General features: G+C 39.0%; 1 protein-coding gene across 37 annotated transcripts in view; it reads left to right on the top strand.

Annotated features, from left to right (window-relative positions):
- INPP4A (inositol polyphosphate-4-phosphatase type I A) overlaps positions 1-26,572 on the top strand; it is a 111,831-nt gene that overhangs the window by 35,913 nt on the left and 49,346 nt on the right. For 20 of the 37 annotated variants that reach the window (XM_088160014.1, XM_088160013.1, XM_088160012.1 and 17 more), the window contains exons 2-3: positions 3,541-3,601; positions 9,528-9,674. The gene's annotated coding sequence lies outside the window, so the exon portion shown is untranslated. Of the gene's footprint in view, positions 1-3,540; positions 3,602-9,527; positions 9,675-16,352; positions 16,438-17,009; positions 17,115-26,572 lie in introns of all 37 variants that reach the window. The other 17 variants (XM_088160010.1, XM_088160007.1, XM_088159996.1 and 14 more) reach the window with 2 other exon arrangements.

The following is a 26,572-nucleotide window of genomic DNA, read 5'->3' as shown; positions in this document are numbered from 1 at the left end:
AATCACACCTGGTATCATGGGTTGCAGGTACTCTTCAGAGGTGTTGACACCACATTTAATTGTAAAGGAAAAGTGTTAGTTGTGCCTTCCTTCCCGTAATGATTTAGCTGCTATCCAGTGAGTCAGAAAGAAAGAAGGGAACATGGAGGAGAAAGTGAGGGATTTCCAGTGGAAGCATGTATAATATACTCTCTGTTATTTTTATGTTTGGTTTTTATTACACTGATGTTTTTCTACAGAAAATAGTGTCATGCACTTCTCTTTCTGCAGTACTTTGGAATAATGGATTGGTAGATTTGAGAACGGATGTTTTCCTTAGTTTATGTGGTAACCCTGGATGCAAGTATAAGTGATTGGAGAGAAAAAAAGCCTCACTGTATAAAATTTCCTTACAGTGAAGGATCTGAATGGCTTTTAAAATCTGGCATCAAGCTCTAAGGTTCGAACTGCCATCATCAGTCGATTGCAAAACAATTTCTGAATGGTTTTAATTAAGCAAAACCATGCTGCAGTCTTTAATAGAATAGGTTTTTTTTCTGTAATGAAGCTGTCTTAATGCAAAAGGCCAGAGACAGAAGGCAAACATGTAAAGAGGTCCTTTGACCTTTGACCTTAAAAGTCCTTTGATGCAGTGTACAGTAGTACATCACCACACTCTGCTATCGTTTTACTGCTATTACAGGGCAATATAATTTAAAAAAAATTACAATGTGGGGTGAAAAGGGTGGCTTGAATTGGTGCCCAGTTAGAATCGTTCATCTGCAAGTGCCATTGGCATCTCTGGGAATGTGATATCTGGGCATATGCTGCTGGTCTTTAGTTGTTACAGCTAAAACTGCACTTCAATTGTTCTTAATCAGGTACCAAAGTGCAACAGAGCTGGAGTGCAATTAAAAACTATGGTTGTGTCAAAGAGGAGTGTTGCCTCTGAGTTTTTGCCTTCTGATCTTGAAAAATTCTTTTATACTTTCTCACACTCTCTTCTGATAAACAGAGGTTGTTTGCATTCCTCTTTGAAAGAAAAGAAATTGACATAATAACATGTCAATTAAAGTCAGGGATTCTTCTAGTATTGTCCAATCCAAATTCATTATTAGATGTCTATAACTAGACATCTCCTGTAAATAAACTTGTCTTTTCCTGTTCATCCAATGTAGTGTAAAGTACATATGTGTCTCCCTCTTTTGTGTGTGCGTCACAAAGCCCACAGAGGAGAACTTAAAGATGGCCTCTAGAAATGCAGTTGAAAACCCGAAGTTGCTTTCAGAAGGGGATGCAGAGCAGGAGAGCATCTGCAGGAGGTCAGAACTTGCAGAGAGGTTGGTGATAGAGGCTTTTCCGTGTATCATTGGTAGGTAGGTCTTGCTTTCTCTGCAGAAGTTGAAAGATTTTTTTTAAAATCTCACTGATGGGCTGATTTTAAAACACATCACTAATCTCGGTGTTGCTTTGCAAGATGGGTGTGACTTGCTGAAGATAGTGAACAAGTTACAAATATAACTTGGCAGCAAAGAAGCTTGATGTAGTTACTGGGTCGCATTGTCTCTATTTTACAGATATGTGAACTAAGCCAGTAAGTTGAAAAGGATTTGCCTGTCTTCACAGAACTAATCCGTTTTTTGTCACAGTGTTGTAAATATAATTTTTAGATTCCTTTATCATCTCTGCCATTTTAATTTCTTCCTTTAAATAAAATAAATAATAATTGCCAGGTTATCAGGTTTAAGTGATTTTTATTAGATATTAGATGTCCTGAAGGTGGTACAGTATATTATAGGATTTTAGTGTAGTAGGTCCACAGTATCAGCCCTTGATCTTGTGACTGTGGCTGGCAATGACTTGCCTTGGGAACAGCCTTCATGGTATCTAGGAGCTTTCACAGCACTTGCCCTGCTTTTAGAGTGGAAAAAGAAAAAAAATAAGCGTAGTAAATAAATACAGTTGAAATTATAAAGGATATTAAATAGGAACTTTGCAACTGAACTTGCCCAGATAAAAATTATTTTAAATATTATATGACTTTTTTTTTCTGATAGCTTGCATGTCACACTTACCCCAAAAAGAGCTCCATATAATGTTAGATACCTCCATCCTCATGGAGGACAAAGAGCCAGGGTTAATTAAATGCTTTGTAGCTTCTCATCTGAACTGATTGTCATAGATGTGAACCTGGAGTTTGTTCTGCCCTCACCTTGGACAATGAAAAGAGAACAAAACCTAAGGTGCTTTGCAGGCCACTTCTGTGAAGAGATACAGTTTTGTAAGAAGTTTTCGATGCTTTGCTGATGAGTCTCTGAAAGCACAGGGCTGAATGCAGTTTCCTGAGTTGTTAGTTTAGTCACAACATTGGCATAACACTCCTATTATATAGAAAACAAGGTTATCCTTGGCTAAACTGTCTTTCTTCGTTGCTATTTTTCAGCTTAGATTTGTTATTTTGTTAACATCCTGTTTGTCTTAATACTTTTTTCACCCCATTGGCGAAAGCCCTGGTCATATGTCTCTGAAGAGCAAATTGTAACTCATCTCAGCTTCCACTTTGCTGAGTTTAAGTCTTTTTGCAGAAGACAGCTCTTCCTTGTCTGCACAAGCCTTTCTCTACGTGTTGCAGGCTGAGCTGGATGGTGTCCTGCTTGTAGCAAGTGTTCCTGACTTAGTTTCATTGCTGCTTCTTGTAGCAACAGGAGCCCGTTGGCTGGTACACCCTAGTGAACTATCTCTCTTTTTGTGGCTGTGTTATCTGACTGGAAGGCCTTCTTTCTTCTTGGTTTTTTTCAACTGATAAGCTCCCAATTGGTAGCAGAAGCTCTTGTTAGTCTGTAGTGTGCTGTTTTATCTTACTACTTTTTAACTTCTTTCTTTTACTTCAGTCCTGGTTCTCCTTTGTTAGTTTTGCTGTTAACTGATGAATTCCACCTTGATTATTGCATCATGCATTTGAACACTGCTCTATGTATGAATCTTTCCTGAGTTTAATGTTTTGAGGAGTGCTTTGCTTATGACTGCTCTTTCCTGTGAATTAAAGATTTACCTTTCTTAATCTAACTGTATATATTTATATGATTGCCCTATCTGTACATTTTAATAGAGAAGCATCTTCTCCACATAGGAATCTGTTGACTTGCCACAGTTTTATGGTACCATAAAAGTCAAAGATTTCTAACATGCTCTGTTGAAGCAAAATGGTAGATATTTCAGGTTAAAAATTATTCTGGAAAGCATACTACTTGAAATGTTTTGACCTTAAGATAAAGAATTTGATCCACAAAGTTATTTGCTCCCTCCCAGTTATACAGACTTTGTTCTCTGAGTGTAAAGAAAGAGGTAAAGGTGTGAAACTGAATGAACAATTTTGTTTCAAATGATAGAGAAGCTGTTATAAAATGTTAACACTCAGCATTTTTCACAGGTTTCTAGTGGTTTTGTTCTTATACTTATTGCTTACTGCCCCTCCTCCCCCAAAATTAAAATCCTGTTCTACTAGCCTGCTTATTTGGATTGATTCAGTCAGAAATAATTTCTCCTTTTTGTGTCTTTCAGACTTCATTAGAAAAAGAACTGGATACACATGCTGAATTTCATTTGTGAAAGCTGGAGTAAGGTAATATAATTTTAGTGATTACTACCGTAATGTGTGATAATCTGTTGACACTGAAGGAAAGGGCTCAAAGATTCATCATAAATTAGGGGCAGAGAAATCTAAAGGAACTTCAGCCTTGGAAATAATGAAGCACTGACAAGATTCAGTGTTCTGGTACCAGCTGCATGCTTTTACCCTATGGTTTGTATTGTGGGTAGTTGATTATATTGGCCAGGGGTTTTCTGTTCTTGTTTGATTGCCCACAGAAGATGAGGAAATTCAATAGCTAGTGACAGTAGGATATATTTGTATTTGGACAAATTATGTGCATCTGGAAGTCTGTGAGGTTTAAAGTACAGCTTATGGTGAAAGGCCAATATTTGTTGCCTGGTTCTACTGTAGGAGCAAACCAGCCTTTCTTTAGTTTTTCTCCTTAAACATCCAGAGATGGAAGAAAGAAGGTCAGCCTGTCAATGAGCATTGCTGTAGCATAGAGTTCTGTCCTTCAGAATGGGAACTGAACCCTGCTGGGCACTTCAAAACATTTGTAAAGTATTTGCTTCTCCACAGTGAAAGAGCTGCTTTATGTCCTGTGGTGTGGCAGGGTGTAGAGGCTGATTGTCACATTCCTGGGTCCTGAGAGAGAAATCTCTGTCCTGGTGCAGCTCCTGTTAACAGAAGTGAGAAGACTCTTGGCCACTCGTTTCCCAGCAAAGTTCAGTCATATGACTCCTCTTGCTTCCTGTGTGCAGAGCAGCTGTGTTTTGAGCTGAGCAGCTGCTTCTGATATTCCAGAGAGTAAGAGGAGTTGGGCCACATATGCTGATGAGATGGGGGATGTGGCCTGAACTGCAAGGCAGTATGAAGCAGACTAATAAAATGAGTCTTCTGGTAGAGGCAGGGAGTTTTGCTGGTGTGGGAGTAGGAGGTAGTGGGAGGTGAAACAGGATGCTCTTGGTCAAATGTGATGTTTATGGTTGCATGCAGAAATTGAGGGTGGACCTCAGTGTCTTTGTCCCTGATGTAGTGCCCTCAGTGCCCTTTTACAGAGTTCAGCAAATAATGAATGGTGGAGTGGGGTCAATGGTGAGCAGTATTGCAGTATTGACTTCTCAGGGATGTTATACCCCTGCTCTTGCTAAGGGAGATCAAATTGTAAGATCAAGCAGACAAAGTCAGCAGATGCACTTTCTCCTGCAGCATTGCTTTCCTTGTGTTAAGTGTGTGTCTTAATGCAGACTAAGAATCAATTACTGAAAAGTCTAGAGAGGTGTGCTGCCATGATTGTGCCTACATCTGAAATAAAAGCAAGTGGTTGATACCGTGGGCTCAGTTATTTAATTGGGGCAGAATGGAATAGAGTGCACAACAGAATGCTCTAGAGGCTTATGTATAATTTTTTTTCCTTTCACCATCTTGAACTGCTCAGTGAAGAACAGCTTGGGAATCAGGCATGCATTACAGTTCTTTCTCCATCCCAAGAAGGTCAGGATAAAGTTGCCAGCAGCAAATTAGCATTGCCAGACCCTGTAGCTATATTGTGACTTTAAAGGAATTGCAGTAATACTAGTCATTCATACTATCTTTCTTTCTTTTGTTAATCATTGTCCTCATTGGAAAAGAAATGCCTGAGGCAATCCTTCATCTCCATCCAATGCAGCGCTGTTTCTTGCTGAAGAAATTAAAAAAGAATTGTCATTCTACCCAAGACAGCTATGACTTCTCCCCTGTGGGGTCTGTCTCCACACTTGCAAAGAAATCCATAATAATAGAGCTAAAAGCCAGCATTTGGGGCTCCCCTACAGGGACAGCATATCATCCTAATTAAGTGTTTCTCAAATATGGCCCTGGCTGTGTAACTCACTCCATATTTTGTCAGATTACACTACCTGCTTGAAGCTTTGTGTTAAAGTAGGTCCAGAGATAAAATAGGAGAAAAGGAAAAGATAATACCACCACTTCTGTTTGCCTGCTTGCTTGGTATTTTGGTGCATACTTTCTTTCTACTGATGTAGATTTAGTGGCTTCTTTATTAGGAGTCAAACTCTGTGTTGCATATGTAAAGCTCCAAATAATTTTTTTTTATTAAGACTCCTTAATTGTGTATAAGACAGGGGGACATATCTGGAAAATGTGCCCTGCTAAAGTATATGCTGATATAGATGATGAGTGCACAAACAGCATGGGTGACTGACTAAGGAGAGGTGATCATTAATATAAGCACAACAAGCTGCTTTATGATTATTGTTGTTAGCTTTTACTGCAAGTTTACTATCTGCTTTTACAGTTTGGGTTTGTTTTAGCAAAAACCACCAGCATTTGCTAGTTTGTGCTTTTTTCCTTCTTGCCAGTTTGTAAAGTATAAATGCAGAGCAGGCCGTGTGTAACTGCATGGCTGTGTTAATTGTGCAGTGGTCTTGTTTCTTAGAGCAGAATGTTCATCATCCTCCTGTTAATGTTAGATTGACTCATGCCCCATGCCAACGTGGCATGTATAATTGCAGTAACTACATGTGCAGTCATTTCATAATGTGTGGTACTTGGCCTTTCTGTAATATTCTGTTTTCCATTAGAGGGTTTTCTGACTGCTGGCTTTAGTATACAGAGCTAACCATGGCTTTTAGCAATGAAGAGAGAGATGAAGAACTGAGTTTGAATAATATATTACATGAAGGTGTAATGGTGTTGAATAGAGCCTGAATCCAGGGAGAGGGAAAGAAAGGAGAGTAAGAGGACATGATGTCACATAGCTAATGAGAACAGCTGAAGAGGGCACAGGGAGAAGGCAGAGGCAGAATTTCAAATGTTTTAAGTGTCTGGAAACAACAGTGGTCTGTGAGCTATTACTGTGGTTCTTTCTTATGCCTTCTGTCTCTTTTTATAAATATTTTGTCTATATTATGTTCTGTGCAAGCACAAAAATGGAGCTTTTTCTGGAATTAAATTCTACTCTTATATCAAGCCCTTTAAAGTCCGTCCAAGCTTGCATTCAATTCAATAACATTAATTTTACTCCTGTGTTTGCATTCTAATTATAAAGCTGTTACAATGTTTAGATTACAAAATGTCCAGTACCTAATTGTTAATAATCTCAGTACTATCCTTGGGAGATACATAGATGAACTACCACAGAATAATAATGAGGGTTTCAGTAATAATTGTTTCACTTAAACATACTGAGAGAATTAACAATCTGAACCATCTAAACCAACCTTCAAAACCAGCTGCCTACCATGCTACTTTGATTCTTGAAAACTCTACATATGGAAAATTTCTACTGCATTAGTATTTCCTTTTTAGTTAGGGAGATAAAATAGAGACTGTGTGGGTCCTCAGGTGCCGACTTCCCCATATCAAAAGGTCTGGAGTGCAGTACCAACACTTGCAAGCACTCTATATTGTCTCCATACATATGGATTGCAATAGCTTGAAGCACTGCAATAAAAGACAAAAAATCTGCAGTTTGCTTCAGACTGAGGCATTGCTAGCATGCTACTCTTTGAAGGCTAAATAGCAGAATAGGCTCATAGTTATTTTTTATTTTAGTGCAGGATTTTTCATAACTTTGGGGAGGGCTGGGAAAATTTTCTGAAGTCAGACATCTCAATAAAAGTCCTCTATAGACACTGAGGATCTGCAGCCCTTGGTAAAGTCAGGAGCAATTGTCAGTGATCTGAGTTCTCCCAAAAAGTCAAGTCAGTCTTTAAATCTACACTAGGAGAAAACTTCTCCGCTTGTTTCAGTGGAACTGAAGCTTATGGGTATATATGTCTGCTCATGTGCTACCCCTAAGCTCAGTCTTGCTAAGCTCAGTTCAGCCTTGCTGAACCAGAATGTGTTTGATCATAGAATCACCTGAGTTGGAAGGAACCCACAAGGATCATGAAGTCCAACTCTTGATCCTGCACAGGACTGCCCCAAGAATCCCACCATGTGCCTGAGGGTGTTTGTCCAAATGCTTCTTGAACTCTGTCAGGCTGGTGCTGTGACCACTGACCTGGGGAGCTGTTCTAGTGCCCAGCCACCCTCTGGGTGAAGAACCTTTTGCTAATATCCAACCTAACCTTACCAACACAGCTTCATGCTATTCCATTGGAATTCTGTCACTGGTCACCAAAAAGAAGAGATTGGTGTCTGCCCTCCCCCTTCTACCCCTCCTATTGGTTGGCCCATAGCTATTAATTTAGCACAATTAGACATTTTTAGACATATTCAAAAGAAATCTTAACTGCTTGCCTATTTTGACTATTGTGTGACATGTGCAGGCAGCTACAAACCTACTTCTAAAGCACCTCACACTTTTGCTGTTTGAAGAATGAATCAATAAGTGAGTGTATTAAAATTCAGGCCAGATTTGTCTGAAGGAGGCAACATATACAAATATTACCTTTTAACAAGATGATTTCTTTCAGCTCAAGGCAGAGAAATGTGAAAGTGGGTCAGAAAAAAGCTTAAAATTGCAGACTAAGGAAATGTTTTGTGCTTTTAAGGATTTCTTTTTGCATTTTTATATCAAGCTGATTGAGATACCAAAACGCTAAAACAAGAGGAAGAGAAAAAACAACAACAAAAAATTCTTACAGCATGTTAACAGTTTTCTTGAAATGAATAGTGTATTTATTCTTTTAAAAAGCTTTTGAATATTATCAAGAAAATCATCATGCCTTGTAACAGAAACTTTTCCAGATGTTGCATGCTCGAGTGACCCAAGTAATCCAAAAGCCTACATGAACATATTCAACAGTTTGTGAATATAAGAAATTGTACTGAATAATGAGATTTTAAGGTACTGTGCCACTCTTAGAGGCATGTGTAACAGAATCCCACAAACATTTCAGATTTGCACTGGGATTTCCCATAGAATCATTAAGAGTGAAAAAGACCCCCAAGATCATTGAGTCCAACACATATCAAGTTATACAAGGGCTTTAGCTATATCCTGTGTTTTTGTGGTCTCAGGAGGTTTCAGGAAGTCTTGGGTATTTTACTCATGATTTTACATTTCTGAGAAGAAGCATCCAGTTTTTACATCTCTCATATTTTAAAATCAATCAGACTTTCTGGCTGTCAGAATGGCTTTTTAAGTTGCTCCACTGGGAGTTTCCAATTTGGGAATTTCTTAAAGGTACCTTTTTTATACATGATTGAAATATAGATCCATTACTAAGATTTTTTTAGAGGATTTTTATTACTCGTACTGTTGGATTTTATATATATGGAAAATATGACCTTGGCAACTTCAAACTTGTTAATTGGACCCTAATAACCTTAGAAATTTTTTTAAGGAATAAATAATTAAAGACATGGGAGTTGAGTGGAGGGAGGATGAAATACAATCTATTTTTCTAAGATAGGTCATGTCAAACTGGCCTAGTATCTTTTTTTAATAAGAAAGTAGGTTTTCTAGAAAAATAAATGGGCTAGATCTGGTCTCTCTGGATTCTACTGAGCCATTTAACATGGTGCTGCATCAAAAATACTGTTCAAGGTGGAGAAAGATTAGGTTAGTGTAAGAACTATAAATGCACCCAAAGAACTGACACAGAGAGACAGAAGGAGGTAGATTTATGTGATGAATTATTCTCTGGGATTTGACTTGTTTAGTTTTCTTGAGGCTTTTTTGTTTGTTTTGGTTTTTTCTGGAGTTGATGTTGTTGGCATGCTGTATTGAAAGCAGGCTGTTAAAACTTGTGGATGGGAGGAGAACGTTAATTTCTAGCACACAGCTTTAGATGGAGTGACTCGACAATTAATTGGACAATTAGATAATACTAAAGGGATAGAATTCAACCCAGCAAAGTGTCAGGCCATACATTGTCATGAATTCTCTTACCCAGTTTAACCTTGGTGTCATAATTAGCAGTATGACAGTCTTATGTAATCAGTAGAAAGAGGCAGATTTTTAATTAGGCACCCAACTCCTGCTTTCTGTCTTGACTGTTAACAGAGCCTGGGCACCTGACTCTGGCATCAGTGCTGAATGCCTGAAACTGGATGGTGCTACAGCCTCAGCTTAGGAGGTAATGCAACAACTTTTCCTATGAAGAGGGAGTTCAGCAATGGAAGATTTTGAAGGAGAAAGGCCTATATGAGGGTAAGTGGGTTCAAGTTTGTTTTTAGTCTGTCAATTTGACACCATCATGAAAATTATGTATGGGGTTACAGGCAAGTGTCAAAAAGAGGTATTTCCAGTTGAGGGAGGGCATCTCAGCTGGGTGCACCTGGGCTGGGACCTGATCTAGAATAAGTGTGCAACACTTCTTGCAGTATCTGAGAAGCTTCAGTGTGTAATAGAGACATAGAAAACTGAAAGAGGGTAATTTAGATTAGATATGAAGAAGTAATTTTTATATTATGTGGGTGGTGAGACATTGGAACAGGTTGCCCAAAGAAGCTGTGGCTGCCCCATCCTTGGGAGTATGCAAAGCCTGGTTGGAGGTGGCTCTGAACAGCCTGGTCTAATGGAAAGTATCCCTGCCCATGGCAGGTTTAGTTGGTCTTTAAGGCCCGTTCCAACCCAAACCATTCTGTGAAAAACTGCAGGGATGATCAAAGTACTTTTTTTACAAGAGGAGACTGAGAGCCGTGTTGGATATGTCAGGAAGACTGATAAAATGGGAAATGTAATTGCCACAGCTCTGCCTCTGGAGTTATGGGGAGCTTTGAAATGTGGCTGGTATCAGTTAGGTGATAGCCAACAAGCAGGACATCTGCAGATCATCAGAGGATTGATGCAGGTCTATGTGCAACATTATGGTACTGTAGGAAGATTATGATACCAAACCAGAAGTGTCTACTTGTGTGATTTAGAGGTGATGTGAACTGAATATATGGCTTGTCTTACTGGTTGAGTTTGTGTGTTCACCTAGCATGTGGATAAAATATTTAACGAACACAGAATGCATAGTGATAATTGCATAATACATTGCATAGTCAGTTGGAGAATGCTTTATGTACAATTAGAGAGAAGCTTAAAGATTTATAAAGGTCAATGATTGCTTGGATTCTTTGGACTTAGGCTGTTTGGCAGCTTGTGCTCTTTGATAACTCCTACAGAGAGTGATGCTTACTGTCTGCTGTATTGTCCTGCAGTTCCCCTGCATGGCACAGGAAAAGCTGTGTGATAAATCAGGCTTTGAGTGAATTTGCAGGGCTGGACAAAGGCATGTTAAGCTTAGCCTGTGACAAAACTACATTTAGAAGCTGACTGCTGGCTAGCAAACTCATGACCACTCAGAGAAAAGCTTGCTCAAAAGTGAAAACTGTGGTTGTAGATCCCTGATGTGCCTGTAGTGACAAGTGATGGGTGCAGCACTTACAGGCAGTGACAGCCCTTGCCCCAGATACAGTTTTAAATTTCAGTGTTTGCCAAACTAAGGAGGTATGTTAGTGAAGAGCTGCCATTTCCCTGGATGCTGGTTTGTCCCAAACTGGGTTTAAAAAGGAGTTGAATCCTTTGAGCAAGGGTGAGTAATGTGCTTTCTGCTCTTTTGGAAATCCTAAATCCTGAGTTGCTCTAATTGGCTTTGTCAGCTATTAAGAGATTGATCAGATTGCTCTTTACCAGAAATCTTCATAAAATAGCAGGAGGAAAATACCACAGCAAGAAGAAATTTTAATGTACTTCTGGCAGCATTATGTTTCATTCTCTAGTTATTTGTTCATTAATAAGGGCTCAGCCTGGGATTCTGAGGTTTTTAAGTGCTGAGAAATATCAGGAGAGAGTAGTATGGCTTCTCTTTTTTTAATTTCCTTCTGCTTTGTAATTAATTATTGTATAGTGGTACTAAGTTGTTATAGTTCTGTGGTAAAAACAGTTGCATGATGATCTCACAGTCCTTACTTGGAAAGTTGCCACAGTGAAGAAACTCTGTTTATGCTCAGAATTGTCAGTAGTTTGGAAGGGGGTTGTTCTGTTGGAAACAGAGTGCTTTCAATGACAGTCCAAGAGGAGGGATGACAAGGAGGGAGGATTGAGAAGTGTGAAAATGTGTCAGGGCTCTTTCAGGTTTATTTTTTATTAGAGTCATGGTCAACTACCATAGATTTAGAATCTGCCCCAGTTTATATATAGCTTTTTTTTTCCTCCTGTATTCTAGGTTTTATTTAGCTCCAAGTCATGTTTTTCTGGGAGTTTATTTTGATAATCTGTCTAAGTCTCTTCCTGAGAGACAAAACTTGGAGCATCTCAGACCTGCATATCTGTAACTTAAAGAGATGCCCAGAAAAACTGGAAGAACATCACTTGAAGATGTTTCTAGAAAAGAAAATATTATCAGGTCTGAGGGAACTCACCTCTAAATTTCAGGAAAAAGATATCTCACAGTCATATTGGGGAAGAAGAAGAAACAGAAGAATTTGCAGCAAACCCAGGTTCTTTGTGTGTGGGAATGGAGGATAAGGGTGATGGTGGTGGATCAAATAAGCACAATCTACTGTTGTAGATCATTAGTAAACAAGAGATGCTGGAATGCAAATTTAATCTTGTTCCATAGTCTCTTAAGATAGCTGTTTGAAAGTTAGAAAAAATAACCTTTTGAAGAATCCTATCCTTCCCTACTCAGTTCTATCTAGTTGCCTATTTTGCTTGACTTCAGTACAGTTCAGTGAAGTGAATCCCATCCAAAGACTGTACCTCTTGCTTAACCCTTTCATAGCATGGTGTTTAATCAAGGTAAACACTGTCCTTATGCTTTGTTCACAGAGATTCATAAACAGTAATAAAAACCTAAATATTTTTCTACAACAAAACTATGTGAACTAGTGAACACTAGCTGTGTGCAGTACAAGAGAGAAGATTGTTCCAACTTATTTGCATATTCTGTCATGTTATTTTTGATAGTATGTTTGCTGTTAGGATAGAGTATATGCTATAAAAACTAAAATTTTGCCAAGGTATTTTGGGGGTTAGGAGTCAGGCATGATAAAGATAATTTATTCTTGAGATGTGTTTATGTTGATTTTGTTTTGAAACAAGAATATATACCTTGTGGAACATTTATGTTCAAGATTGTTCTGTTATTTCCGTATTAAAAAAACTTTATTAAAAACACTTAATGCAGTTCCTGCTAAATTTTAACCCCAGAAGTGTCTAGAATGAGAAGATAAGGTAATCTGAAAGATACTTGTAGGAACATACTGTCTTTGAAAACATTTTAATAATAAGCTGTCTGAAATTATACTTTTGCCTTTTCTCCATTTTAACATGGGCAAAGAAGGAGAAAGAGTTTTAAAAGCGCTGCTTAGCTATTAACACTGAGCTATTTTTACTGGGACTTTTGAACATTGATCTGATGTTTCTAAGTAGAGGCATTTTCACTTGTGGTTGTGCATATTCACTTTACAGATTTTCCTTCAGTCAAATGTGCTGTGATCTGAGACAAAGTGGTTTATGGAGCTGTCCCAGGCAGCTGCCAAATACTGTCAGTGGAGATTTGGAGAAAAACAGTGTGGAGGAAACTCCAGTTATGTACATATATAGGTTTGGCATAGTGTCCTGGAAGCATCTTGGGATAGTGGGATTGATGGGCCAATGCCAAAAGTCTGAGTTTCAACAAGGTGAAGTGCCAGGTCTTGCACTTATGTCACAACAACCCCAGGCAGTGCTGCAGGCTGGGGACATAATGGCTGGAAAGCTGCCCGGTGGAAAAGGACCTGGGGGTGCTGGTGACAGCAGCTGAACATGAGCCAGCAGTGCCCAGGTGGCCAAGAAGGCCAATGGCAGCCTGGCCTGTATTAGCAATAGTGTGGCCAGCAGGAACCAGGGCAGGGATTGTCCCCCTGTACTCAGCACTGGTGAGGCCACACCTCAAATCCTGTGTCCAGTTCTGGGCCCCCCAATTCAGGAGGAACATTGAGGGGCTGGAACACATCCAGAGGAGGGCAGTGGAGCAGGTGAAGGGTGTGGAGCCCAGCTCCTGTGAGGAGCAGCTGGTGGAGCTGGGGCTGTTTAGCCTGAAGAAAAGGAGGCTCAGGGGAGACCTTGGCACTCTCTACAACCACCTGAAAAGAGATTGTGGCCAGGTGGGGATTGGTTTCTCCTCCCAAATAATAAGTGACAGGACAAGAGGAAACAGCCTCAAGTTGTGCCAAGGAAGGATTAGATTGGATATTAGGAGAAATTTCTTAACTGGAAGGGTTGTCAAGCACTCTAACAAACAGCCCAGAGAAGTGGTTGAGTCACCATCCCTGGAGGTATTTAAAAGACTTGGAGATGTGGCACGTGGGAGGCATGGTTTAGTGGTGGACATGGACTGCTGTGTTAGAGGTTGGACTGGATCTTAGTAGTCTTTTCCAACCTATTGCAATGATTCTGTGATTTTTCAGAAATTTGTAGATCTCCACCTTTTTCTTGTTATTCAGCTGGCACTCTTAAAGTTTGTTTATCCCATCCTACAAGTTGACCCAGAGTCTATCTAATAAGTATGGCAGGTCCCTTAGTCTTCTTAGTACTAGATGAACAAGACTTGACTTTTTAAACTGAACCCATAGGGCACCAACTGTGATTTTTATGGGAGGCAAAGCAGCAAGTGTGAGTTAGCTTTGATCTTCCTTTTTAAAAGGCTTTCATTTTGGTTTGAAGTACGGAGTAAGGACTTTGTCTTCAGTATAGAGAGAAGGGAAGCTTTCTCCCTAGCTAAACTGACACAGAAACTTAAGGAAAACACTCCTTTAAAATATTTTTCTACTGCTTTATTTCTTAAATAACTGTGAGTCTCCATGTATTATGGGTTTTTTTAATGCATGAGCCCAGGTTAATACAGGAACTCTATAATTCTACTATGAAGGAGATGTAATAACCTTTAAGAAAGGAAAAAAAGTTAACAACTTCCTTACAGAAATGAAGTAACAGCTTTAGGAAAGAAGATGTAAAAAACAAGTTGAAATATGTCAAATTAATCATTGAAATGTCATGGTAGTAATCTGTTGGTAGTGGAAATACAGAAAAGATGATAAACAATTAGACTGCAGTCTGTTTTGTGCAATGCTATATTTTGCAGCGAAATCCACCATCCACTGTTATTGGGAAAAAAGTCTTACTTTCTAATTGTTTATATAAATGTATAAATAGTTTCATTTGCTGCTCTGAAATTCTTTCATTATATTTTTAAAATATTTTAGCAGAAGAGTAATGAGTATCTTCATATGCCAGTCTAACAAGATTTAAACTTGGCATAGAATTACAATTATTTATCAACATAATGATTTTGATGTTTCTGTTGTTACTGAAAAAAAAAAAGAAAACCATCACTGCTTTATTCTGTTATTGTTTTGTCGTTCATAGGCTGTAGAAATAGGAACTAGGTAAAAATAGAAATTAGATTTTAAGGGCATTTTACATATTTTTAACACTAAGGTAGAGGATAATACAAAATTTTTAAAGTCAACAATGATGCACTATCAAACAGATGAGCTTTTTGCTCATCCTTGCTAGTTCAAGGGTGAGTTCTTTAACTGTGTGCTTAAGTGGCTGTTGAAGAAAAAATCTGAAAAAAATCTTTCGTGAATATTTAGACATGTGGCACGTATCAATAATTTGACAAGTAGAATTTAGTTTCTAAATTACTTTAATAATAATAAAAACTTTAATAATTTCTTGATATTTCTCCATGAATCAGCTTTGAAAAACATATACTACCAGAAGAAAAGCTTCTTCTATTTTGGATTCAAATTATGACAAATTAGTATTGTTTTGTGTGGTGCCTGTTGGTGCATTTTATCCTCAAACAATGGCTTATATGTGTTAACCCATTTGCTTAGATGGGTTAAGTAATAGCTATGAAATCAACCCTGCCATATAAGGTCTATTTCTTTGAGAAGGAAGGCTGGGAGATAAATGCTTTCAGTGTTTGCTATGGAAGGAGGAAAAAACTAAAAGAAAAAGGTTTTGAGGTCTGTTTTTTTTTTAAGGAAGCTCTGCTGGGAGCAAAAGTCAAGCTGAGGGACAGTGGTTATGGATACAAAGGACAAAACAGATGCCCAGAGCACTGGGAATTAGTGGTTTCAGTTGATAGTGTTTTACTATGTGCTTGTTGATATTTATTCAGTTTTAGGAGTTGGAGAAATGCACTTAGTTGTACTCCAGCTTGTCTGAAATTGAGAGTTTGGATATCTTGCTATGCAATGAAGGGAAGAGGCAAGTGCAGACAAAAACTGTCTCATAATTTTTTTCTTGAAGTCTTAAAGCAGCTTCTAACTGTCCCAGTGCAGCTCCACTCGTCTGGTGCCACTCTTTGTGGGTCTTGTTTAAAAACTGTGCTTCTTCCCCTTCCCTAGGAGCACCAAGAAGTACCAATAAGTACTTGGCATCCATTACAAGACATCTTTCATTAGGCTAGACTAATCAGTTTGCTAAATAGGAGACTCACAGAATAGGAAAGATCTCTTCTACATCCAGCTGCATCCATCACTACAGAGATGACACTGGCATATTGTAACTTAATGTTTTTGGCTTTGAAGTCATTTAGCACAAAAGGAGTAAGATATCTCTTGTCCTGAGGTCAGTTTCCATATTCGTGATCAAAAAGGAAAATCTGAACATGAGAACTGAAAGGATTTTAGTTTGTAAAAGTGCCTGGAAAACAGACAGGGCAATTACCACATAGTCACTGGTTTTCTAGAACTGAGGAGAAATTCACAGTATATTTTGCCCTGTTGAATCCTGCATTCTGAGTAATTTTGACACATTAAGGAGTCCTTCTATAACATAATAGAGCACATTAGGAAAATCCATTTGGATAAGTGTTTATAAATTCTATTCTTACTTATGCAGGACGGGCCTGGAGACTGTCACTGGGGAGAAAAATTGGATGTGTTTTAACTCTAATTATTTGGATGCTGCTGTTATCCACTCCCAGGTGATCTAATTTTTTTCTGCAGTTGTAGTAGATGCAGTTTCATGATATATGCTTTTATGCAAATGTTAATAAATATGTTAACTTTTGCATCTTCTATCTGACTGTACAGTCAAACTTCTGTACCTTCTCACCCCCTCTGGATCTCTGAAAACACTCATCCGTTTGCAAGATCATAGTTTACAGTACCAATCATTTAAATTAGCCAAACAGTTTATGGGGCTTAGGTGATATTGGGTTATAGGTTATTGGGTTATTAGGTTATATTAGGTTATATATATACTTGCAGAGTGTAAATGAAGAATAGAGGACAATATTTTTGTGACTTTTACAGTCTTTATTGTGAACTGAGGCTGCATACCTAGCACTCTCTAGCACTCAGATAATTTCATAGACAAAATAAGGATGCAATTTAGTAGCTCGTTGCCTGCAGAGTGCTCCTTAGAACTCTTGTCTGTATTACCCCAGAGCCATCTCTCCTGAGGTACTTAGCCACAGAGATATTCAGAATGGAAGAATTAACAAAGTGCTTGTTAGATACATACTAATACCTCTTTTTCTCCATCATCCTTTAGTAGCTGGGTTTTCACAGGGATTTGTCACTGTTGTTGCTTAAGTATTAAAAGGTCAAGGCTACTCTCCTTCATTTCAACTGGTGGTTCCTGACTTCTTCCACAGAGGTAATGCCAGACTGATTTTTTTTTTTCCTAAATCACTGTTTTGGATTAGCAAATGTGTTCATTGTTTGTAACTGTATACTTTATGAAGAACTATTTGCCCTGTAGGGTTTCAGTTACACTTTGTTTTGGTTTTCTTTGTTGAAAAAAGATTGCATTCTTGAAAAAAGATTGCTTTCCTTTTTTTTCTTTCTTAATTACATAAAGAAAGTTATTAATAGACTTTCCCTTTTCAGAACTGGAAAATACCCAGAAGAACATTTGCTCACACTTTCCAAATACAAATTTGCTTCTAAATTGAGACCAAGCATGGAAAAAATTTAGAATGTTAGGTGAATATTTTGTGTAGTACTGAGCAGATGGAAATACCTGTTTAGTTCTTAGAATGTTTAAATTTATGGTTTTCAATTGTCCATGAACTATGCAAATAAAGTTGGTGGGAAGTGACTGAGGAATACAACCCACGATCAGTAGCTTTAAATTAGCTTCTTATTCCACTGGAAAATTTTCAGGGCGTTTTCAAATCAGGAAAGATTGAAAGCTATTGATAACTGAGTTTAATAATGTCCCATTTAGTTTTGTCAAGCAGTTCTAGCTTATTTCACTTCTAAAAGTTAAAAAGTTGAGTTTTATGACATTTGATGTTTTAAAAAAATAGTTTGATGAAGATATATTACAATGATGTCCATGATTCGCAGAGTGATATCTGTGTGGGCAGACAATCATATTATGTTTGTAGTGGAAACAGATCTATTGTGCTTGTAACATGGAAATTATCTAAATGATCATAAACTGTCCTGACTAGCCTCCTATGACTGGCTCTCATTCTTGCATCTTTAGTCTATAAAAACTCTATAAATGAAGCTGTAGAGTAGAGATCTGCGGGAACCTGAAAAGACTGGAAACAGTAAAATTAGTGCTCCTAAATGTTGAAGAAATTATCTCATAAAGCACGGGACTGCAGCATCTGCTGGTACCTGTAAACAGTGAAGAATGGCACAAAATTCCACATATGTATTGTTACCTTCAGAATCTTTTTTATATAAGTGCAAAGATGAATCCTGTGTTATATTTAAAGACAAGTAGTTCATGTTATTATAATTAAAAGTCATTAGAGCCTGATCTAGGAGTCATAACTTGGCTGGATCCAATAATTACTGGAAAAGAAATAATGCTTCTGTATAGGGGAAAGTCTCAATAAGTAACTATGAAATTAAATTCATTGAAGACATAAAGCATCTGCCTCTATCATGCTGTAATGCTCATCTTTTTCCTCCCCCTCTGGACTGTGAGGTGGTTTCATTCTGGTGGTGGGTATGTGAAGGCATTTCAGCAGCTGTCAGCATCCAAAGGACTTCAGATACTGAAGGATCTGAATATCTGAGGAATATGATGTTCATGTTGGTAATTTCTTCTTCTCCACTCTAGGATCCACTTAGGGTCATTTTTATATTTGCTGACAAGCTTTTAAACTTGGCTCTTTTTATTTTGGACTGCAGCTCTGAGTTATGTCCAGATTTACTGTATGGGATTCCATGCATACAACTGATCACTCTAGAACTAATTTTGCCCTGGCTTAAGTCTGCAGTTCTTTAAGTGACCATGGGTGAGCTATAGCCACAGTCCCTCCAAGTGCCAGCTCTGTACCCTCTCGCTTTTTATCCCATGCTTCTACTCCATCCTATGTCTCCAAGTCTGTCTCCAAGAAAGCCTCTGCTATTATACCAAGCCTTTATTTTTCTACACTAAATCATTCTGGTGAGTTGTGAAATGATGATGACACCATGCAAATATAAACAAAAATAAAAACAAATCAGCCATAGACATCTGTGCAGTTGGAAAAAAATGTTGTCACAGCTGAACCAAGTTTAATTGCAGGCTAAAACAAAGCTGCAGGTAGGTCAACAGAAGTCCAAACAAAGCAAGCCTGAAAAACCTAAATGTTCAGCATTTGCAAGCCCTGCTGCAAGGCTTCTGGCCAGTCATGGTGATGGCAATGGGCTATCTTACGGGGCTGCAGGCTAACAGAGCTGCAAGGGGCAGCAAGGGACACTGGTAACACATTGTCTCTTGTGTTCCTTCCAGACCTTAAATACAGACAGATGTCAGCTGGGTGTGATGCCCAGCTCAGAAGTTCTCAGGATGCTTATCAGCTGAAAATGGGAGTGCAAAGATGGAGATGTAACACAGAATACCAGTGCTACTCATCATACTGTTTTGTTCAGTCTCTAGCATTGCCTGCTCTCAGAGAACACTCCAGGCTTGATTAAGCTTTTGTTCTGACCCAGTCTTTATATCCAGCTGTTGGTCCCACCCTTTGGCTGGCAGGTGCTGCCTCTCCAGCAGAAAGAGTGGATGTAGGAACTGTGATGCAGTACAGTAGCTTAGTTTAACCTGTTACTGAAAATGGCTTTGATGAGGTGATGGACTGTAAATGCAGCTGGCTGACATGTAGCTACTTGCTCTCATCTGGGCCTGAAGAGCAAGACAAGTAGCTGTGGGCAAAATGATAATTTCTGCTGCCTTGCTGTGGAGGTTTGACTGCTGAGGCAGGCAGCATGCTTATGAATTTCTGATAAAGTATGGTGGGAGGCAACAGAAGTTAGCAAAAGTCAGTGTCACCGTGGCTTGCCTTAACATGCAAAAATTGGAAGTCAAATATATCAGTCATGAGAGTGAGTTAGTCATAAACTTAAGAAAGTAATTTGGGATACATCATTCACATTTTTAGGCTTTTTTTATATTCATGCCAAATTTGCTTTTTAAAAAAGTGCATTTAAAAAAAGTGTTTTAAATTCAGGTAAACTTGTCCTGTAGTAACATCCCGTTTTTAGAAGCCATGTAAGTGCTTGGAGAATTGACAAAACTCTGACATTTAAGTTCATGTTTGAGCACTGATTGCTGCAAGGAACTCAGCATTAATATACCTTCTTTGTATTTGCACACCATTTATATATATATGCTTGTGATTGTTGTTATCGTCCCTGCACCAGTTGTTATTTTTTAAAATTAAGTTTTGAAGACCACTAAACTGTATCGGTTCTAAAGCTTGATCAGTACTAGCTGCTGAAAACAAACCAGTAGATTGTGGTTACAGTTACTTGAAAATTGTTTTTAAAAGCCCTGTACTCCAGAAAACTGTGACCATACCCTATGGGAGTCTTAAAACTGCTATAGGAGTTTTAATTCTTCAAATTCGTGGAATTTTTGGACTGAATTGTTTATTACATTTGGTCTGTTAGTAGCTGAGAGTGAAAGAAAAGAATATTATCACGGAATAATGTGTTGCACAACACATACTGCAACTGCACAAGTACTTGTTACCTTCTCTGTCTGAATGGAGCATTTTAACCTATAATATGTTGGTGTGAGGACATTAGCCTTTGAAATAAGTACCTGCAACATTTTTATTTATCCTCAGGTATTCATATGTTTGCTCATCTTATGCATGAAAACCATCAGAGCAGTTAAAATACCTTTTGTTACTCTTACCAAACTTTACTTTCTGTTGTTCCTCTCTCAGAGCTAACAACATAATATCTAGTACAGGACATTTATTTTCTCTAATAGCTCTTTTGCTCAATCACACCTCAACAAAGAATATAGTATTTTGGTAAGGCTAATAGTCAAAACTGGGGAAAGTCACAGGAATTTTCGCAAGTAGGGAACAATTGTTGACATGTGGTATTCTAGTAGAAAGCTATTGATCTTAGATACTGATTTGTAATGAAATTCATGGAAATATGTCAGTGACATTTGATCTGATTTCCTGTTATGACACTTCAAAGACAGTCAAGTCGCTTATCTATTTTCTTTGTACCTTGTGTTCTTTATTTATTCCAGTTTTATGCTACTGATTTGGGCTGTCTTAATTTAGCAGCCAAATACAGCCAGTTTCAATATATTCCAAGTACTATTCCAGTATGTTTTAAAGTGATTGATGATCATCAATTCATATCACGATTCCTACATGGTTGTGCTTCAGTTGCTCTGCTACAAGTTAATCACAGAATGGGTCAGGTTGGAAGGGACCACAGAGGGATATGTGGTCCAACCCTCCTGCTCAAGCAGGGTCATTCCAGAGCACATGGCACAGGATTGAGTATCCCCAATGAGGGAGACTCCACGCCCTCTCTGTGCAAACTGTCCCAGTGCTCAGTCACCCACACAGTAAAGAAATTCTTCCTCTTATTCAGGTGGAATTTCCTGGGCATCAGTTTCAACGTGTTGTGTCTTGTATTGCTTGGCACCAACAAGAAGGGCCTGGCTCCATCCTCTTCACACCCTCCCTTCAGATACTTGCATACATTCATGAGGTCCCCTCTCAGTCTCTTCTCAAGGCTGAACCGGCCCAACCTTCTCAGTCTTCCCTCATAAGAGAGATGCTCCAGTCTCTCAATCACCTTTGTTGCCCTCCCTGGGCTTGCTCCAGGAGCCCCATGTCTCTCTGTCACTGAGAAGTGCAGAACTGGACACAGCACTCCAGATGTGTCCTCACTAGGGCTGAGCAGAGAGCCAGGATCACCTCCCTCCATCTGCTGTCAGTGCTCCTCAGTGTGCCCCAAGGACACTCTGCTGGCTCAGGGACAGCTTGTTGTCCACCAGGACACCTTGGTCCTTCTCTGCAGAGCTGCTTTCCAGCAAGTCAGCTCCAGCCTGTGCTGGTGCCCAGGGTTATTCCTCACAATGTGCAGGACTCTGTATTTTATTTAATTTCAAATGGTTCTTCTCTGTCCATCCCTCCAACGTGTTGAGGCTTTTCAAAGGACTGCAACAGCCCTCTGTGGTATCAGACACTTCTCCCAGCTTTGTGTCACTAGAACTTGCTGAGGAAGCATCTGCCCCTTCATCCAAGTCCTTGATGAATAAGTTACACAGTAGTGAGCCCAGAATTGAACCTTGGGGGACACCATTAGGGACAGGCGTCCTGTAACTTGTCAAGGAAACTGTTTTGAAAAATTGGCAGGAAACCAAAGGAGCACACCCCCTCCATTGTGTATTACAGGGTGATCTTACTGTTTACCCACGGGGTAGTACTGGCATTAAAAAGGATTCCTTTCACTGAGACAGCTGTTCCAGGGAGGCGTTGGAACGGGAACAGTGGTGGGAAGCATAGACTGTTGTTGGCCTCTGAGGAGTTAGATGCTTATGCATCCAAACTGCCAGCATCCCACCACTTGTTCACATGACTCCAGAAAGAAATGCAGGGAAGAGCTGTGCAGTCACTATCTTGGCCTGCAGCAGCCCTCTCTCCCATTTATTTAGAAAGGTCAATATAAGTAAACAAATAATTTTGTTTTCCAGGAAGAAGAAATGAAAGCAGCACAAAGGAATCAGATGCTGGAACAACAGAAAAATATATTTGAAAAGATATCTATTATTGTAGCCATTAGGCATAGCATAGGCATGTACTCTGTAAGAAAAAGAGTTACATGATCAGAAATACATGAACAAAACACAGTTCAGGAACAAAAAACAAGTGTTGATGGAGAAATATGCACCAGCAGATTTGCATTAGTAGCTTAAGACTCCAGTTTTGATATGCTGCCTAAATCTTAGTAATAGCCTTTGTGGAATATTACACCTACACTAACATTTATTTTTAATTTTCTAAATACTTGACACTGTTTCAAATCCTGAGTTAATTAGTTATATCTTATTGAAAACACGTGTTAGAGAAGGAATTCATGCATTGCTGGTTTGTTTTTAGATGCTGTTGTGTATTTTTCATTTATATAAACATTAAAAATAGTAAGAATCACAATGAGTCAGAACAATGCCATGTGGAAATGGAGTGTTTTAGGTTGTTTTTTTTGGTGTGCCTGTGACCTAATGGGTCATTCCTTTCCATGTGAAAAAACCTAGTGTCAGGAAAATAAAGTTTCCACTGTGACTGTGAGGTGCAGTCCTGTTGCCCAGGAGAAGCTCAGTGATTTCAGAGCAGGTTGTCAGATTGTATCACACTCATAGAGGACAGTGCTATCAGTACACTGTGATTCTTGGCTTGTTTTGACCAGTATACATTAATTAGTGCTATGTTAGTCTGTGGAGTGGATGAATATTAGAGGCAGGTAGATCAGGTAGTTCCCTAGACATTTTGTTGTAATCCAAACTTGACCAAAACTTCTGATTAGAGATCTCGTTTCAGTGCTTTTATCCCTCTGTCTTGTCTGTGGTCCCCCTATTCTTGCCTGTATGAGCAAGAATATGTTAATGCCATTGATGTGTAATCAACAGCAGTATGAAATCTTCAGGAAATGTTATGTGTTCTCCATTTCAGGTCATAAAGTGTTGGGATTTGGATTTTTTGGTGGTTTTTAAGTTTTTGGTGGTTTGTGTTTGTTGGGTTTTTTTGTTTGTTTGTTTTGGGTTTTTTGTTTGTTTGTTGGTTGGTTTGGTTTTGGTTGTTTATTTGTGTCTTTTAGGGTTGGTAGGGTTGGGGTTTTTTTTCTTTTTTTTTCTGTTTTGGGGGGTGCTTGGAGTTTTTTGTGGGTTTGGTTGGTTGGCTGGTTGGTTGGTTGGTTGGTTGGTTTTGTTTCATTGGGTTTTTTCCCAATACCTCACTCTTTATTGCAGCAGGAGGAGCTCAGAGAAGGAGTTAAGTTCTTTGTTTTTTCCAACCAGAGTAGTGTGTTTCTGCATTGTTAGCTTCTTGGTTATGATGAAAGACTGCTCTAGGAGAGGCAGGTGTTGGGAGGGTGTTGAAAGGACAATCAAATTCAGAGAAGTGTTTCCAGTCCAAACTCCTCAACAGAAAACATGTCCCCTGTTCTCATGGGCTTCTCCATGTCAGTGTAGGCAGTGGGAGAACCTCGGTCATGGGGAGAGAAGTCATCCTGTGCACAGGAAACTTTACCACAAATTAAAGCACAGCACATTTCTTGTGAACTGGGTAAAGGTTAATTTGGGGTTAAAGACCATTTGTAAGCTGTTTCAGTTTCTGCTGGTAAAGTCACAGAGGAGGCTGAGAGGGTTGGACTTCAAACTTCACTGCAGCAAAACTCATGCATTTTCCATGGCATTGGGGTATGTTCAACTTGCTAAATACTGTTCTGCAAGGTGAAACAGAGCTGTGCTTTTTCCTTTTTAGCTAACAGACATGTATGTTGCAAATGCTCACTTCCGCCTCTGGATGTGTGTATTTTTGTGCTCCTAGAAGCACTAAAGGAATAAAAATACTACGAATGACAAGCGAAATTAAAACAATGTCTCGTTAAGAAGAATGCTAATTGTGTTACTGTTGTGAATATAGACAAATAGTTTTAATTTACACAGATAACTAAGTGGCCTAAATTGCAATTTCCTGTTAAAAGTACTCAGATATATTAAAGAGGTAAAATTGGGGGTTTAGATTATTTGAGTTTGCTGAAGTTCATAGTGGGGAAGAATCAAGAAGAAATTTTGTGGCATACAAACTTATCGGCAACTAAGTGGGATCTGTGGACAGGAAAGCAAAAAGAAAGCAAGCCACTTTCTGGTGCTGAAATGTCCTTTTATCTAAATATCACTGAAAGGTTGCATTTGGGGTTTTCCACATTGTACGAATACATTTGTTATACCTTGTCTTGATTTCATTTTCTTGTGGAAGACTTTTCCCCATTCTTGCTGTGGTTACTCACTTAGAAGCCTCAGGGGAGCTTCAGAGAGTGACAAGAAGATTCTTCAGGCCAAACCTAATATTTTTACCTTTGCTAATCAAGGTTCTGGTGTGTGGGAGAGGAGGACATTTGACCAGATTATGAGGGGAAGGTAGACTTAAGAAGAAGATTGAGAGGGGGAGATACAGGCTCTTTGTGGAGCTGACAAATTGGCACCTGCCGTGTGTCTTTGTGGGGAAGTAATGTCAGTGGGAGGCAAAGTTTCATATTGGATGCTGGCACCACTTGCATTTTTTGCCTTCCCAAGGCCTAGATCATGGAATGAATGGACTGAAACTCTTGTCAACCTATGGATCTGCAGTTGACATGTTCTGTGTTGCTGCCTCTCTGAGTTTGGCTGGAAGGATCTGACTAAAGGTGCCAAATTCACGGCTTTGACTTTTCCTGTTTTGATCTGTGCAAGATTCAGGACATTCGGTGTCTCATTAAATGAGACAGGAGAGTGAAGTGCATGTCAGACTGTAAAGAAAATAGCTCTTAATTGGAGAAGGTCTTAGCAGGGTTTAACTGGGAGCTGCTGTCCTTTGAGCTGATGCTCTGCTCTTGGGCTGCCTCTGCAGCCATGAGTGATAGGGTTGACTCAGACTTTCACCTCAAATCCTTGCATGGTTAATTAAGTTCCTTGCATGATCTTTGAAACAGCTGTTGGAGGTGGGTTGCTGGAATTCCTGGAAGATTGGGTCTGAGGCAACATCAAATCTTTCACTACCAGGGTTTTCTATTGTTGGAGGTAATAAATAACTAGCATGCAAGGAGTGTTTTATTATTTATAATAGAGATGATGCTCTTACACAGAAGGCGATATATTCATAACATAATCAGGCATTTCTTCCTTTCCATTATTTTTCCCATATTGATATGGTTAATAGAATGTTAGTTGGAAACCAGGCCATGCTGCAGATCCAAAATACTGTTTCAGGCGATACTCACTTTCATGATTTTGTGTATTCTTAAAACATTTTCAATTAGAGAAACTATTTATGAAGGCATTATTTAAAGCATGCAGTTGGCTGAAGGAGCCCTCTTGATGTTTCAGAATGAATTTTTCAGGATGCTAATTGGTGAGGTTCAGGGAATGGTCTGGAGGGCCTTGAGACTCTAATTGCAATTCAGTAAGTAACCCACAGCTACTTTTTCACGCTGTCTTGGAGATGATGGTAAACCTTTGGTAGGATTACACCCGTTGTTTGGGTTTTTTTTAAAGCATTAAGAAAAGTGTCACACTGTCCCTTTATGTCTGTTATTCTCTTCATGTAGATATATCAGTAACATTCAGCCTTCCACTGCTGTTGCATTTTTTGCTTTGGTATGCCTCTTTACCTGATCAAATGCCATAAGCATAGAGCACTATGATTGTATAAAAGTATGGTCTCAAAGTAGACTTTGATTCAGTCAGTAATTGGAGTATCCTCTTTCTCCTGCTTATTGATGTTTTCCTGCAGTTTCCTGCAGTTGTGTAAGAAGTGTCAAAAAAGTAGATGTTAGACTAAAATAAAGTTTCATCTCACCTCACACATTTATTTCAAGGGGTAATTTGGTAGGAGATTTTTTTTTTCAAGAAGGGAGCAGACCAAAGCACTTTGCCAAAACAATTGGTGAGATGAGGAGAATATTAGTTTGTAGTTGTACAACCTAATCATCGGGGGTTTATTCTGGGGCTGAGATGAGCATCGTTTTTGCTGGAGATCTTGCAAGCAGAGTGAGACCAAACATCCCAAAATTTCAGTCCCAGAAGACACAAGGTCACATAGCTGAGCAGGGTGGCATCAGATGAAGACCTTTTCTTCAGGTCACACACTTTTG

The sequence above is a fragment of the Sturnus vulgaris genome, chromosome 2 (assembly GCF_052056855.1).
Source record: "Sturnus vulgaris isolate bStuVul1 chromosome 2, bStuVul1.hap1, whole genome shotgun sequence".
Taxonomy (NCBI): Eukaryota; Metazoa; Chordata; class Aves; order Passeriformes; family Sturnidae; genus Sturnus; species Sturnus vulgaris.
This window is presented reverse-complemented; position numbering and strand designations above follow the sequence as displayed.